Below are 17,862 nucleotides of genomic sequence, written 5' to 3' on the forward strand. Positions count from 1 at the left end.
TAGGAAATTACCAGACTGAAGACCTGAAAGGGAAAAATAAAGAATGAAAAATACAGAAAAGCATATGAGAGACATTATGAGACATGGTGAAAAGGTCTAACAAAAATGTAATTGAAGTTTCAGAGTGAAATGCGAGAGGAAATTGGGCAAAATCAATATTTGAAGAGATGGTGGTTGAGAATTTTCCAAAATTGATGCAAGACATCAAACCAGACATTGGGAATCTCTACAAACACTAAGCAAGATAAATAGAAAGAAAACTATCACTAGGTTCTCATAGAAAAATAGTTGAACAGCCAGAGAGGAGTTGGTGGGGGCGGAGAAGATGCATTACCTACAAAGGCGTAACAATAAGACTGCGAGCTGACTTTTCAGGAGAAAATAATGGAACCAGATGGCAATGGAATGATATCTTTAAAATTCTGGAAAAACTTAGCATACTATACCCAGTGAAAATATTGGTATTTATAAGGTAAAATAAAGACATATGTAGACAAACAAAAACTGAGAGAATTCATTGCCAGCAGACTACCACTAAGAGCAACACAAGGGAAAACTTCGGATGAAAGGAAAATTTTTCAGATGAATGCATAATTATGCAAGAAGAAATAAAGAGCACCAGAAAGGGTTAAAAAATGGATAAATCTAATTTTGGCTGCTCAGCATAAAAACGATAACGCCCTCTAAGGTAATAATATTTGCAGAACTATAATATATGACAATATGATCACAAAAGGTCAGGAGGTCAAATAGAGTTGAAGTATTATAATGTCCTATTACTGTCCAAAAAATTATAAAATTAGTGCTATGAGGCCAAAGGAGTGGGAAAACAAAAAACTAACTAATCCAAAAGAAGGCAAGAAAGAGTAGGCAAAAAAAGGATCAAGAACAGAGAGAATAATGTGTTAGATTTAAATAAAAGAGGACTAAATAATTCAACTAAAATACAAAGATTGACATAATAGATAAAACAAAATCTAATTATATGCTGCTTACAAGAGACACACCAAAAATAAAAGGATACAAAAAGGCTGAATGTAAAAAGATAGAAAAGCTAAACGATATTAACTCCACCAAGAGAAACTTGGTGTAGATAAAGTAGACTTTAAAGCAGAATTACTGTTAGTGACAAAGAGGGATGGTTCATATGATAAAAGGACACTTTAACAGCAATTCTAAACTTGTACACAACTAATAGCATAGCCTACCCATACATAAAGTCAAAACTGAAAGAACTAAAAGAAGAAATCCACTTTGACAAATCCTCAATAGTGGTTGGAGAATTGAAGAAACCTCTGTCACTAACTGATAGAATAAATAGAGGAAAAAAAATCAGTGAGAATATAGAAGATTTGAACCTCGTGATTACCAAACTTGACCTAGATGAGGTACATCAGACACTATACCCAACAACTGCAAGCTGCACAGTTATCTCAAGTGTCCACTCAACATTTATAAAAGCTGACCATGTGCTGAGCCACCAGAAAGTTTCAACAAGTTTCAGATTATTAAAATCATATAGACAACATACATAGTTTTCTCACTATAGTGAAATTAAAGTAGAAACCAATAACAGAGGATACAGAGAAAAATTTCCAAATATTTGACCCATGGATTTGGAAGCATATTGCATAATTTCCAAAGGAAATTTACAAAGGCAATAAGAAGATATTTTGAACTGACTGACAATTGAATTACAGCATTTAAAAAATTGTGGGATGCCACTAAAGCAGTGCTTGGAGGCAAATTATAGCCTTAAATGCATATGTTAGAAAAAAATAAAGGCTAGAAATGGCTAAGCTAACCATCTATCTCTAAAAGCTAGAAAAAGGACAATTTAAGCCCACAAAAAGTAGAAGGAAAGAAATATGATAGGAGCAAAATCAATGAAATAGGGGAAAAAATTATACCATAAAAATTTAGAGCCACAAGTTGGCTTTTTGAAAAGATTAATAAACTTGATAGATCCCTACGAAAGCTGATCAAGAAAAAAAAGAGAAAATGTTTACAGAATTCAAAATCAAGCAAGAAACCAGAAATACCCAGTTTCTGGGTTTATGACAGAAGTGTCAATGTAATACAATGGGGAAAGGAGGGCTTTTTCAACAGATGGTGCTGGATCTACTGGATGTCCATATGGAAAAAAAATGAACCTCGGCCTTCTACCTTGCAACATACCTAAAAATCATTTCTGGATGGACTGTAGATCTAAATGTGAAAGGTAAAACAATAATGTTTCTATAAGATACCATAAGAGAATATCTTCATGACCTTTAGGTAAGTGAAAATTTCTTAAACGGGATGCGAAAGGCAGCACCATAAAGAAAAAGAATGATATTCTGGACTTTATTAAAATGAAAATGTCTGTTCATTAAAAGATATGATTATGACAATGAAATGTCAAGCCATTAAGGGAATATATTTGCAATATATATATCTGACAAAGCACTCATTTGGAATATAGAAAATACTTCTGCAAATAAATAAGACAAATGCAAATAAACTAATTGAAAAATGAGCAAAAGACTTGAGTAGGAACTTCACAAGTTAAAACCACAATGGGATACTACCATACACCAGAAAAAACATAACAATAAAAAAAAAAAAACATGGGGACTGGCCCTGTGGCCTAGTGGTTAAGTTCGGCGCACTCCGCTTCGGTGGCCCGGGTTTGGTTCCCAGCACAGACCTACACCACTCGTCGGCAGCCGTGCTGTGGCAGCGACCCACATACAAAATAGAGGAAGATTGGCACAGATGTTGGCTCAGGGACAATCTTCTTCAGAAAAGTATAAAAAATAAAAAACCCAAAAATTGAAAATAGCAAATGTTTACAAGAATATGGAGCCACTTTAATTTTCGTATTCTTAGAGGAACCGGCGCCAGCTGGACTCTCCCCGTTGGTCTGAGCCTCAGTTTTAGGGGGCTCCTGTCCTGGAGACAAGAGCTGCTTCCTGCAGTTATTGTTCTTAGTTATCTTAGTGGTTCCTTTTTTGGCTTTTTAACACTTTAATATCTGTTTAACCAATTCCATATATTAAATTATATTAACATAGCTAGTGTGATTTCTGTCTTCCTGACCCGACAATTTCTCTGCCAGGTAAATGTCCAACATAAGTGCATTCATGTGAGCACCAAACACATATACAGGAATGCTGATCTCAGCATGATATGTAATAGCCAAGAACAGGAACAACCCACATGTCCACCGAGAGTAAATGGATAATGAAGTTTGGCATTATCCATACAATGGAAAACTTCACAGCAATGCAGAAGAACAGACTCCGCGATAGGCAATAACTTGGATGAATCTCACAGACAAAATGTTGAGTGAAAGAAGACACAAAAGAGTACAATTTATAGGATTTTTTTTTTCTTTTTGTGAAGAAGTTTGTTCCTGAGCTAACATCCGTGCCATTCTTCCTCTATTTTGTATGTGGGACGCCACAGCATGGCTTAATGAGTGGTGTGTAGGTCCACACCTGGGATCTGAACCTGTAAACCCTGGGCCGCGGAAGTGGAGCACATGAACTTAACCACTACACCACTGGGCTGGCCCTTATAGGATTTTTTTTCATAAATTTCAGAAACAAGCAAAAGCAACCTCTGCTGATAGATTAGTGGTCACTTTTGGGGGGATAATGACTGAAGGAACACAAAGATGGTTTCTGGGGTGCTGGGAATGTTCTACATTATGGTTCTGGTGGTGGTTACATGGGTGTGTTCACTTTGTAAAAATTCATTGAGTTTTACACTTCAGATGTGTGCACTTTCCTACATATTTGATATGCTTCAATCAAAAATTAAAAAATAAAATAGGACAAAGTACCCAATGGTACACATCAGAAGTTTGTTGAACAGAGAGAATAAATCACACCCCCTAATTTACAGGTAAGGAAGCTTCTACTGAGGGAAAGGTTGCAGCTTGCTGAATATCACATGAGTAATAAGTGGACATGTCAAGGTTAGACTCAAGTGTCAGAAACCCTACCACAATACTCCACTGCCTCAAAGCAAACACTTGATGAATATTCATGAGACATAGGACAGGGATTAGAAGTTGGGGTTCTGAAGTCAAATGGATCTGGGCTGGATCCTGACTTATTCCTGCCAGCTGTGCCCCTGCCAACTTGGGTGAATTATTTCACCTTCCTAAGCCTCAGTTTGTCCACCTGTAAAATAAGGGCAGGAATGGTACCTTCCTCACAGAGTAGTCGTGATGATTAAGTAAAAATAATAATAAGCCTGTACCACGCTTAGCAGGGTAGCTGGCATACAGGGGTCCCTCAAATGGTGGCCATCATCATCATTATTGTCATTAATGAAGATATTGAGAGAGAGAGATGCTAAGATCATTTGGGGGAGGTAAATCAGTTCAATGGCTCCATTAATTATTGAGGCTAAATAAGAATCTACCCCCAAAAGCTGTAGCAGAACTGTACAGAAAAAAATTCATTGACATAAATGACACCAAAGCCTGGATGCATTGCCTAAGGAAGGAATTATTTGCTGCAGAAGCTTCAAATCAGATGGTTATAAATGAGTTAGTGCATGGGCATTACTTAATGACTAAATTTCTTTAACTAAAAATCTAATTTTATTATGGTATAAATCATACTTTCTTAAAGTAGGGAATTAATTTTAGATTTTTCATTCACTGTTCATAACCTTTCCATGAATTTGACAGCCAAATCATTTTAAATGTCATTTAACCAATACAACAGCTTTATTCCTCATTGTACCCTTCCTGAATCTATTATCTTCCACTATAATGTAGAAGAACTGAAGTTAAAAATTACCATTCCATAAAGCTGTATTTTACTGTGCAGTTGAACTACATAATCTTTATTTTTGAATCAATATAACGTGAGTGCTGAGTAATATTTTTCATAATCCAAAAATCTAGTACAGATTCTCAGCTACCAAAAAATAGTTTGAAAGCTGCTGAAAGAGTATAAATGAGTATCCTCAGATTCCATCCCCGGATCCTTCTCACGTCCATCTTGGGCTGTGCTCAGGACCCTAGGCTGCGTGTGAGGCTCAGGAAAAGGGTGGTGGAGTCTGGTCACAGACCAAAATCACACCTCCTTATCCATGTATCTGGCCATCCTTGGTTAGAGGGTAAGTCTCAGTCTGTCACTCAAAATATTATGGGATTCAGTGGCTTCTGGGAAAATGTTGGCTCTGCGGGTTAGGGAAGTGGGAATCAAAAGCACCTACTACTAAGAAGAGAATGCCATGAAAAGAGAGAGCTGAATGGAGCTCGACATGGCCAGGTCTTTGTAGACAAAGCAGAGGTGAATCTGGTGCAGATAGGGCACGGCCTGCTGAGGTGGGCAGCTGCTGACCCTCCGCCCCTGCCAGTGTCTTGATGGTGAGCCCATGACTGGCAGTGCCTCAGCCCAGCATCAGAAGAGCTGAGGAAGCCCCGTGCTTCAGAGTTCCTCAGGCTTCCCTGGCCGAAGAAGCTACCAAAGGAAGCCCATGTGTTCAATTTATAAACTACTTGGTACACTTGAGATGGAGGCTTTGCTAACAGCACTAATTGCTACTGAAATTCTGACATCTAAATTCTAAGTTTTTCATACCTGAGATGCTCTTAAAACTAATGCTCCTTAACAACCTTCTTACAATTTTTCATTTATTCATCTGAATTTTAAAAATTTTACTCGAACCACTTTCATTTTTGCTAGCAAGACACCATTCTGCAATTAAAGCCTTCACTTGGACCGAGAGAATATAGCTAAATAAAGCGACGCCGTATGCAGCGTGTATTCCATTACTGGCTCCCATTTACTGATACACACCAAGCATCTTGTACACTTCATCTCATTTATATGGTTCAGTTAAAGGCAGAAGGGAAATCATCGAGTTGTTAGATTTCCCAGCACATTGTGTTTGGGTCTTCAAAGCCTGATAACGAGAGGATTAGGGTATTAACTCTCAACTCAAGAGCTAGCTTGAGAGCCAAGCTGAATAATCCAGCAAACAACAGGATTTGGGGGGTGGGGGGGGAGGTAGGGGGACAGTCTGAACATCTGCTGCCTCCTTGTATCATATGAAGCCCCCAGCAAGTGCTCAAGGAAAACATCAAACAAGGAGGTGCGGGCTCTTGAGAAAGGCCACCTAACTGAGGGGTCAGAGCTGGTCTCCTGCCTCACGGAGAACAGCGTCACATGCCCGGGAGCCCCCTGGGGCAGAGGGGTGTGTGTCCTCTCTGGTAGACTGCCTTAATGCCTTTAAGGCGTGTTAAAGGCGGGAGAGGCACAGCTGGCAGTACTGAACTCAAGATACTTAGGTAGCTTAGCAAGTTGGGCACAGGGCTTTGGCCCTTCGGCCTTTCAGCCAGCCCTGCCCACAAGCTGCCCGAACAGGTGGGAGCCAAGAACTGAAGGATTGGAGCTGGGCATGACCACATGGGCCAAGGAAGTAGCCTTCTCCAACACTTCGGGGCTGAAACACGGATGATACAGTGAGCAAGTTCCACGTCCCTTCTACTTCCTATCTCACAGTAAATGATCAGTGTAAGCAAACTGTTTACACAGGACCAGAGAAATTAAAGGGAGGTTTATCAAGACAAAAGGAAGACACTATGTATGGACGATTTTGAAAAAATATCAAAGAAATCTCTTTATCATTAAGGTGCAAGTCACCTGTGTAAAAAAAAAAATCACTGTTATGAACCTACCACTGGCCTCCCTGTAGCACACTTGCAGGGAACATCAATTTTATTATGTCCATGACGGAGACTGGGAAACAAGACCCTCACAGCGTCCAGGAGGTCTGAATAACCTGATTTTATTAATAACTGCTCCACGAACCGCAGCCCTGAGGCAGCCACGCAGATACCTCCCACTCCAGTTTACCCATCTGTAAAATGGGCAGACCAGACAGCCCAGCCAGAGTGAATTAAGTGATGTCTCAGAAACACGAGCAGAGTCCCAGATAATTCTGCCCCGTGCTTTCTGATGGGGAGCAGAGGGTGGTCAGTATAGGAGAAACTTGTGATGCCTAAAGAAAAAAGGTATTAATGGTGATTACAAGACACTAGATAGAAAAGAAAGCCTGAGGATATTTGTCAGGCCTTCAGAAATTAAGATGATTTGGATATTAATCTTCTTGTTTTCAAAAGCAAAGAATGCATAGAATATTATATGAGGATTTAGGGATTTTAAATTTTAGGTATATGTTAAAGGTTCTTCATTTACAATTTTAAAAAAAGTTGGCTCTGAATTTAAGGCAGTCTTCCTGTGGCAAATCTACCAAAGCAACAATACAAGTAAACATTAAATTACACTTAATGGAATAAATGTCAGTGACTAATTGATCCCTCCACCTTGTTAAACATAATAGCCTGCACACAGCCAGATTAAGAGACCAAGAAGGAAAGAGGGGCACTTTCCAGTTTTCTCTCTCTGACAACCCAACAAATTAAAAACTAATTAACTTTTTGATTTGGAAAGTAATCCACATCTCTCCCTCAGAACAAGCAGTCACGGCGTGCAGGACTACCCTAACAGCAGCATGGGCTCTAACTGGGCACCGAGGGACCACTTCATTAACAGTCCTCATCTCCAGCGATGCCAGCAGGGCTCGACAAAGCCCAGCCCATTACGTGCAGAGCCACTTAACCACAACAAGCCACGGTCACGCTGGATGGTCATTACTCGAGCAGCATCTGTCTCCCCAACTGTCTACATCTCATTCATCTCTTACCCCAGCACAGGGCCCGGCATATTACAGGCCTTAAACAAGTTTATTGCGAGAATGAAATCAGATTATTTCACGATCTCCTAGCAAGAATGCAGGGCGAGTAAAGTTCTTCTTGAGGCTCGTGGAACACACCGACTGTCACTGAAGCCTGACTTCCATACTTTTCCTTTTTTAGGTAAGTTTCCACAGAAACAGGGACACCCTACAATGCCCTCCTCATTCTGGGAAGCTTCACGGCCACTAGTTGTCCTGCCAAACAAGCATCTCCCCTGTGCTGGCTCTGCTCCAGCAATCCACCTGCCCTAGGAAAATCAAGACCATCTTGGAGGTGTTTGGGGAGGACAGACTGCCCCTGGGAGAAAAGGGGACGGGTTTACACTTAATTATTCATTATACCCTCCAGGTACCATTCAATAGACTGTGTAACTTAGCATCAAACTGTTTAACATGATATTCAAATCTGCCACTTTTTTTTCTTCCTGCCAGCTGTAAGCCTAAGATGAGGTTTAGAATAACCTGTGTCTAGAAAATTAAGAGACAATAAAGAAGAAAGGCTGCCCTCCAGCACAGTCCTGATGTCTGAGTCTATTTTTTATTCTCATTTTTGTACACGGAGTATATGTGTGGGGGAGGGGGGGCGGTGTCACAGGTATAGATGATCTGATATAAAGATGCACAAAGTTCCAGAGCCATGGTGGGGCCTGGGTGGGTGAGAAGGTAGGCAAGCCGAGAAGGAGGACTGCAGGCCAGGCCGGGGCAGGGCAGTGTTCGACAGGAGTGAAGCTGAAAACACCCGAGTGGCCCATGTCTAAGGACAGGCACACTCTCTTCTCCCCAAAGGAACAGGGAAGACCCCTTAATCCAAGCATCCCAACCAGAATCTCTCATCTCGCCCAGAAACAGGTCTCCTCCCTCCGACCTTCCTGCTCGGCCAGTGTCCCCTCTGCCCTCCAGGGTGCCTTGGCCCCCTGAGCACCTCTTGTGCCTCCTCTTTACTTCTTTCATGACTTTCAGCATCTGTGGGCTCAGCTTTGTGAATGCTACTCCCCCCACCTTGATTCTCCCCAAGACACTCAGCCCTCACCCAGGGGTCTCAGCAGAGCTCCTAAATGGTCTCCTGACCAATTCATTCATTCATCCCTTCTATTTGTTCCTGTCGCCATTCATTCAATAAGTATTTACTGTCCTGGCGATACAGTAGTGCCAAGACAGCCCCAGCCCCTGTGCCCATGAAACTTCTGATCTCATGCAGAAAGACAGACAACAAACAAGCAAATGAAATGTATAGAACATGTCATAGTAAGAAGTGTCATGGTCAAAAATAAAACAGGGGGGGCCGGCCCGGTGGCGCAAGCGGTTAAGTGCGCGCGCTCCGCTGCGGCGGCCCGGGGTTCGCTGGTTCGGATCCCGGGCGCGCACCGACGCACTGCTTGGTAAGCCATGCTGTGGCGGCGTCCCATATAAAGTGGAGGAAGATAGGCACAGATGTTAGCCCAGGGCCGTCTTCCTCAGCAAAAAAAGAGGAGGATTGGCGGATGTTAGCTCAGGGCTGATCTCCTCACAAAAAAAAAAAAAAAAAAAAAAATAAAAAAATAAAAAAAATAAAACAGGGAAGGGGGACAGAACGACAGAGGGGAAGGGTTTGCTTTTTAAGATAAGGTGGTCAGGGATGGCCCCTCCAGGGGACCGTTATTTGAGTAGAGACCTGTTCCTGCTGAGCATCACCCTCCCCTGCCTGGTCACCCCTTCTGCCCATCAAGCAAGCCCCTGTCTCCATCATCTTCTCCCGGCTCCAGAGCTGGGACACCAGCAGTGAGAACCGGCAGTGAGCACCACACTGGCAGTTTCCGTTTGCTGAACGCTCTCCACACCCACCTCCTTCGATCTTCACAGCCCCCAGAGGAACTTCTACCACCATGCCTTCCGCTCAGTACTTGGTGACTTTTGATTGTTGTCTGAATAAATAATTGACCTGGACTCCCCATAGGCATCTGCTTTTGTGCAGGGAGATAAATCCCCAAACACACTTTGATTAGAAGGCACTTTCATTGTACCACTATAAAACTTATATTAAAAATGGAACTTAAAGTAGTTTAAATTGAGTTATATATAATTAAAAAGCCTTTAAGGCACAATAAGGCTCTTTTTCAATTTTCTTTTATAACAGAGTCAAAAACGAAGACACCCAATGGTCAGCATAGCTGGATTGCTATTCACTTAGTAGCTGGCCCGTCAGAGAGGCCCAGGTAAAATCAAGAGTTTTTTTCCTGTCCTTCCCCTGCTCCTTAGGTGAGAAGTTCCAGGAGCTGCAAGCTGCTCAGCTATGAGATGAGACTCAGGGCGGTGTCTCTGAGATTGTGAGAATGGAATACAGGGTGTGCGAAGAACACTCAGCATTATCCTCAGCTAGAGAAATGCCTGCCCCACATCTGCCAGTTCAGGAGCCAGCCAGCCTTGTCACTCACACCTCCCAGGGGCCCTGTGTTCAGGGCGAAGGCACATGGAAGCTTCAACCTTCATCCCCAACAGCCTGAATCCTCTCTCCCTCTGAAGAGCAGATGCTGAGAAGGACAACGATGAGAGAAGTGGGCGTTTTGTCTGCACTTCCTCCATAGGCTAACCCAGTGGTTCCCAAATAGAGATCTTTTAAACAGTCCAGAGCTCAGGCCACACCCCAGATCAATTAAATCACAATCCCTGGGGCTGAGACACAGGCTTCAGTAGTTGGTGAAGCTGCCCAGGTGATTCCAAGGTGTGCACACATTTGGGAACCACTGGGCAAACCACACATCTTACATACTCTCTCCCCCAAATAAGACCCGCACTCTGTATGTGACATTATTGCTTATCATGGTGCCGGCAGCCTACAATGGACCACCACAGCTTCTGCTGGCAGGGCTCTCCCAGGAGGAGCTGGTGTTGCTGGCACAGAAACTGCACACAGTGGGGCCAATTTCTCATTTCCAGCAAGATTTAGTGAAGCAGGAGGATGGCTCCAGTGGGCCTGTGCTCTTTTTCCACAGGGAGCGATGCCACCTCAGCATCCAGGTCTCGGCAGATCTCAGCAGCCACTGGGTGCAGGTGGGAGGGGCAAGCTCAGCACCCAGACTGAGAGCCTCCCCAGTGATGGGAGAATGGAGTGACTGGCCTGGACTGGCTTTGTGCAGCCATGAAGACATTCATCTGGGCCCCAGGACCCCGCTGCGCTGGGTCACCAGCTACAAGGTGTTAACCTCCAGGAGCTTCAGTTTGCTCAGCTGAGGTGAGATTCAGGATAGTGCCTATGAGATTGTTGCGAGAACTGGGAGAGGAAGGGTGCAAAGAGCACCGCATGTTTGGTGGCTGCTGTAGCTGACCAGTTTCTACCCACAGACCGCATCTTGGGGACTGCTGGGCACCACTTTGCTCCCAGCACTGAGCATAGCACCCAGAATGGAAGAGGTGCTCGTCCATGTTTCTGGGGCTCTGGAGTATGGGATGGGCTGACAGTTCTGCTGTAGCCAGCGGGCAATGATGGGGAGACAGGCTGGGGGGAAGGCTCCATCGGTCTGTACAGTGTCATCTGTGAACCATCAACACTTGGCCAGAGCTGTCCCCTCACACCTCTTCTTGCACCCACCCCAGGCTGTCATCTCTGACTTTCTCTCACCCTTTGGGGCTGCCCATCAGCTCAATGGTTCCAGCACACTTAAATGCTGGGATTCCTTCCCCTCAGTGTTCTGTGGAGTGGGCGCTTCATGAATCCTGGCCCTGTATGTGCCCGGGATATCCCTGCCCTGCCCACAGAGCTGCCCTTCTCTCCTTGTTCACAGGCATCCCTGACCACTCACCAGCCATGGCCATCACATGAGACGGGGGCTGCCACTTCGTGATGTGCTCACCCACTAGATGAGGTAGGCATACCTCTGAAGGAGCCACCACCCACTACCACAGCTTAACCAAGCTTCATGCCCTGTGTGCCTGGGGCTGCCCTACCACACTTGCCTCTGGGGAAGAGGGGGCCTCCCTCCATGACAGCCCCTCTATAGCAGGAGCATACAGGGCTTGCCTCTGGCTATAACCCAGCCCTGACCCCCTTGCTCCCTTCCAGCGGCTGGTGGAAGAGTCAGCAAACACCAACATTTTCCCCCGGGTGTCCTGACCCTCCAGAAACCTTTATCTGACGGTAACCACCTTGGTCACTGATGCTGAGAATTTTGCCTCCTGCCTAAGGTCAGGGTCCCAGAGCCTAGTTTCTGAAAGGGAGATGGTTCTCATCAACCCTTAGGAACTTCCCAAGGCCAATTCTTAGGAGCAGAAACACAGACCACCACACATATCACACTTAGGTCTCCATCTAGAGCCCAGACACCCACCTTCCCATGTGCATAGGCAGGGCAGTGGGTCTGGCCAGGCCCTGCCCTGCATGATGGCAGATGCTCAGGGACCCGCAAGGCAGTGGCTGCAAAGTCCCCACCAGACTGCCCTGAAGAACTGGAAGGAAATAGCCAAAAAGATGTTAATTCTCAAGGGTTCAGTGGTTGCCCTGTAGGCCCTTACCCATGGTGGGAGAAGATAAGAGAAAGGTGTGTGTGTGGGGAGCCAGGGGGTGAAAAGGGGCAGGGCACCCTCTGCCACTCCCCACAGGGAAGGTCAGAGGCTGCCCACAGCCTGGCCCCAGGAGGCTACTCAAGCTCTGCTGCCTTCTGGGAGGTGGGGAGGCCTTATCTGAGTGAGATGGTTTGCTTTGGCCTTCAAAGCTCAATATCATAAAATGTCCTTTTCTTAGCCTCAGAAATAGGTTGGGGGGTGCCATAAAACCAGAGCTGGAGTTTGTGAGGGGCACAAGCAGGACAGTCAGAATGCCAAGGGCAAATTCGGGCTCCACCACTTCATAGACAGACCTCAAACAGCTCACCTATCACCTTGAAGCCTTGGTGTCCACACATAGAAAATAAATAAGTTAATAGTACCTCATAGAATCTTTCTGAAAAGTCAAGGAAGTAATCCACTTAAAGCTTTGACAAAATGAAAGCTGTTTATTAATGTTATCGTCATTAACAGCTATGGAATTCTTTGAATTCCATATCAGGAATCAGAATTCCTATCAGGAATCTCCTCCTATTCCTATAAGAGAAGTATGGCAAGTGTCATTCAGAATCCCAGGCCTCAGTTCTAGAGGCCACCGTCCCCTGTCGTCCCCACCCTAGAAGTGTCACTGGTTCCCTAACACTCCCTAATTCTTGGTTACACAGAAATAAATGTCATCGCAAACACCAAGTGCCTAACGCAAAAAGACTCTGCACCTGGCTGGGAGCAAAGCTCAGCCCCAGAACTAGGGGGGCATCTTCCTCGTCTCATCTTGCATGACGACAGGCCTAATTAACCCACAACAGCTCAACTGCGATGTTGCTCATTGGATTCCACAGGGTGGCAGACCTCCTAAGAAGAGACATCTGGTAAAGCCATGACTCCCCTCCTACGGAGCCCTTCTTTCTTCCCAAAAACAATTCCAGCTAAACCTCAAAGCAGCTTTACTCAGGAGCTTCCTGCAGCCATAGGAGATGTGACTCTGGAGTCACAGGGCCATGTCCAAGCCCCAAAGCCTGCTGCCCCTTTAGTCAATTTGGAGGGCAGGGCCTAGACACGGGCACCAGGAGGCGGGGGGTGGGGGGGAGGTCAGGGTAGTGACTGGCGAGGTGTGAGTCGGCCCATGGGGTCAGGCCTACTTTATAGCCTGTCTGCTGGGACAACCTAGGAATGGATACAGTGGGCTTCCAAGCTGCCCAGGTTGGTTTGCTGAGGGTACCACTGAGACAGGTAGAAGAAGGTGGGCAGGCAAAGCAGAAGAGTAAAGATTTAACGCCACGTAGGCAGGCCTGAGCCTACCCCCACTCCAGCTCTGAGATGGCAAGCTTGACTCCATAAAATGCTGCAATTCTAAAATCTCAGCTCACATTGCTTTGAGCGTTTTCTGAGAGGTTGAAGGCTGGCTCCTCAGTCTCGCTAGCCCCCTCCACCCACAATAATCTGCTCTTGCACTCCTTCTCTAGAGCCACCCAGCCCTGCATCCAGACCTTCTGCTCAGAGGCCCTGGATGTCACCTCACATATGGGGACCTGTCCCCTGGCCACAGGTGATGGACCAGGGCAGACACTTCTCCAAGTTGAGCCTATCAGGTTCTCAGAGACTAGACTTCCACTGAGTAGTCCAGGGCCCTGGAGCTGTAAGGTGGTGTGGTGGCAGGGCCAGTGCCACAGGGCTAATATTACACGATGACGGCCAGGGGATGGGATTCACAGTCTCCAGAGAGAACAGGCAGAGGAGAGAGAAATGGAGGTGGGAGATGGTGCAGTTGGGAAGAAGGGAGATGAGGGACAGGCTGCCCAATGACTCTATCCCCTGAGCCCACCAGGCAGCCTGCACTTGGCTCCAGGAGATCTCTGGGGCCTCAGGATGACCCTCTTTGTACATGAGCATATTGGAAGGTGATTCTGCTCCTGGCCACCAATGCATCCCTGACGAATCACTTTGCAAGCAAGCCCAGATACCCAAGCCAGTCAGTCTCTTCTCTCTTCCCCTCCCACCAGACATGGTCCTATTCCACCCAACATGTATACTCCGAGAGTTCTTCCTCCTTGAATACTTAAATACTCTGCCCACCCAGATCTCCGCCATCGTCTCCAAGGCCCTCCACCTCCAAGAGGTCCTTCCCAGTCCCGCCTCCCAGACAGCACCTCTCTGCTCCAAACTCCCATGTCACCCACGGTTTGCCCACATTGCTCACTGAATACATTTTGTACCATATTAATTGTTCACCATGTGCGAGCGTATAGGTGATTTCTTAAAGCTCTGTTTGTGATTATTCTTTCTTCTTTCTCATAATCCCATGGTGAGACACCAGCCCACACACAGGAATTTCCTGTAGAATGCAGCTCATAACCATCTTTTCTTGTAACACAAGAATAGCCATTTTGAATGAGATTAGGTTTAAATTTTATTATACATTCTCATCTAGAATGTATAATAAATCACAGATAAGTTTGTTCTAGTCAGCACAGCCATACAAGTGTTTTCATTCCTAAAAATTACCAAACTAATTGGTACAACCAGTTGGACCAGGATGGACACCTAGTTCAAGATGGGACTCTAAAGCAAGAGCTAAGAGTCCACCGTGACGACTGGGGCGCTGGGGTCGCAAGATCCCACGATGTAGTACCCTAAGCAAGATGCAGCAGTCAGAGCAATAATGAGCATCCCTCCCCTCCCCACTGCCAGCCCGAGTCCTTTGAGTAGGACTTAGGAGTCATTGAGCCAACAAGAAGGTCAGGGCCTTATCTGATAGAATCACCTTACGAGAGAGGCCCAGAGAGGTGACCTGCTCTGGCGGATGTGTTCTGGAAAGTGGGGGAGGGGCTCCGGTGGAAATTCTGAGCCCTGGATACCATGGGGCTGCCGCAGTCAGTACCCTGTCCAGCCTGCGCGGGTGACAGTTCAAGACTCCAGCCCCCAACCAACCCTCTGAGGACTCCAGAGCAGCTGAGTCACGGGCCAGGACAAACCTGTGATGTGACCATCAGCCACGTCCCCTCTGGGGAGGAGAATATCTGAACTGTGAGAACAGAGCATCCTGCTCTGGGACCAGGGGTGGACAAATGGGACGAGGGAAGACAGGAGCTCCTTCCTCCTTCACTACTCAATAAATACACCTAATTTCCTTTAGGCTAAAGTCTAGAACTTAAATCACTATACTCAGGTTAGAAGAGATCAACAATTGGCATAGGTGTTTAATTCCTTCTGCTAACTCAGATTCCATTCAGCAAGAGCTGATTGCTCTACCCCCTCCCAATTGGCCCACCCCACCCTCATGCCCCACTGGTCCTCAAGGCCCAAGAATGGAATCACAAATCCCATTTCTCTTGAACCACTTGGCCCTAAGACAGGGCCAAGCACACAGCTGAGTGCTCAGTGGATACCTATTGATGAGTAAGGTTAAAGGCCACCAGATGTCCCAGTTGGCCCTGACAGCCCAAGGCCCAGAGACTCATACCAGGGAGGTACATAGTGTCCTGAGAAGGCCAAGTGGGCAGTTCTGCTTTGGGACACAGAGATATACTCCTAGCTATCCTGCCAGGGGATGAACACCAAGCATGAGGCAGCAAATCCCATTCTTCACAGCCAAATGCTAAAGTGAAAACAGCATATGTAACAACCAAACAGAGGAGAGTGGAGGAGGAATAGAGGGGCATATATTAGAAGCACTCCAATTAGAGCATCACCCGGCAGGCCTCTCCCATCTGACACCTCCCAGCGTGCCCGCATGGAAGTCTATGTCCCTGGAATGGACACACAAATTGTGGCATTCGCAGAACCACAGAACTCTGAAGTCTTTACTATAGAGGAAGGGAAATAAATGGGAAAAGAGTTCTGTTTTCTTTATTTAGAGAGCAAGCTTTAAATGATGGAACCACTTAAACAAGCTTTTAATCCAGTTGTCCTAAGACCAGCAGCAAGAAAAGCCATCAGGAGTCTTCCACCTACTTAAAGACATCTCCAAAGGGAACTTCTGTTCCCACCGCCCTCAATCTCTTCCTCCCTATGTAGGAACAGTTGGTAGCCACCCTCTTGGAGCTGCAAACTATTTCTGCTGACCCTGAAAATTCTAAGCACAAACACAACATCCTGCATTTCTTTGAGTTTATATTTCACTCTCTGAGTTCCCATTTTGGGTGAGATTCTGGTGTGCCTGCCCCAGTGATGCTGGCCTCATCGCAGAGGAGACAGCCAGGGCCAGGCAGGCCCCAAAGACCACTCTTCCTTCCTAGGAAGAGCAACTGAGTCAGGGACTGCTCCCCACTCCCACACTGCAGCCCATGAGACTCTCATAAGCATCCACTGACTCAATAAGGATGTTGGAAAGACTGAGACTGTGACGGGATTCTACTATAAGTGGAAACCAAAGACAGCCAGGTGACTCTCACCTGAGATTTCTTCTGTAAGGAGTCCTAGAAACTCAGGACACCTTGTCCAAATCCTTACATCATGCCAAAATAAATAATAAAAGACGGCTGACTTATTAACTCATTTGACAAATATCTGAACATCCTACTGTGTACCAGGCTGTCCTGGACACTGCAGACCCAGGGCACCCAGACCCCAGGATACTTACCATCCCACCAGAAAGAGGACTTTCCTACCCAAAGAGCCAACCCACTAAATACTGAGTGATAAGCACTGCAGCGGAGGTTGACATGCCCGGCCTGGTGCAGGAGAAGTGCACAGTCTTCTTGATGGGTACTTAGTGGGGTTGTGAGATTATGGAAACAAAGTGGCAGCTCCCACTGCCATGTTCTGTGCAGGCATTCCGTGCCAGGTATTACATGCACCGTCCGAGTCAGTTCTCATGACAACTCTGAAATCATCGGTGCTATTATCGCCTGCATTTTACTCACTGCTAACCTGAAGGTCAGAGAGAGTAAGCGACTTCCCTCAACCACACAGCTGGCAAGAAAAGAAACAGATTTGAGCCACTGGGCCCCCTGACTGGAGGGGCCTCTAAGGCGGAAGCAGGACTAGAGATCCCTCAGGAAAAAGTGCAGACAGGCAGCACGCCAAGTGAGTGATTTAGCCCCACTGGGAAAAAGCCAGCTATGGGGTTTTTTGGGGGTTTTTTTTGTTTTTTTTTTTTTTTGTGAGGAAGATCAGCCCTGAGCTAACACCCACTCCAATCCTCCTCTTTTTGCTGTGGAAGACTGGCCCTGAGCTAACATCTATTGCCAATCCTTCTCCCTTTTTTTTTTTTTTCCCTTTTTCTCCCCAAAGCCCCAGTAGATAGTTGTATGTCATAGTTGCACATCCTTCTAGTTGCTGTATGTGGGATGCCGCCTCAGCATGGCTGGACAAGCAGTGCGTCGGTGCGCGCCCAGGATCCGAACCCAGGCCGCCAGTAGCGGAGCACGTGTACTTAACCGCTAAGCCATGGGGCCGGCCCCCCACTATGGGGTTTTAAAACAACAACAAATATCCTGGAGGAGAAAGCAGAACACAGTACAAGGTTCAGTCAGGCCAGGGGGTTGGGGGAGACAGCAGCCAGGACTCAGCCTGAGCAGGGAAAGACGTGTTGTCAGAAAAGCAAGCCATGCTTCAGAGGCCCAGGCACCTTGCTGGGGT

General features: G+C 46.0%; 1 protein-coding gene across 1 annotated transcript in view; it reads right to left on the reverse strand.

Annotated features, from left to right (window-relative positions):
- Positions 1-17,862, reverse strand: part of FSTL4 (follistatin like 4) — a 396,568-nt gene that overhangs the window by 361,881 nt on the left and 16,825 nt on the right. The gene's annotated exons all lie outside the window — the stretch shown is intronic.

The sequence above is a fragment of the Diceros bicornis genome, chromosome 1 (genome assembly GCF_020826845.1).
Source record: "Diceros bicornis minor isolate mBicDic1 chromosome 1, mDicBic1.mat.cur, whole genome shotgun sequence".
Taxonomy (NCBI): domain Eukaryota; kingdom Metazoa; phylum Chordata; class Mammalia; order Perissodactyla; family Rhinocerotidae; genus Diceros; species Diceros bicornis.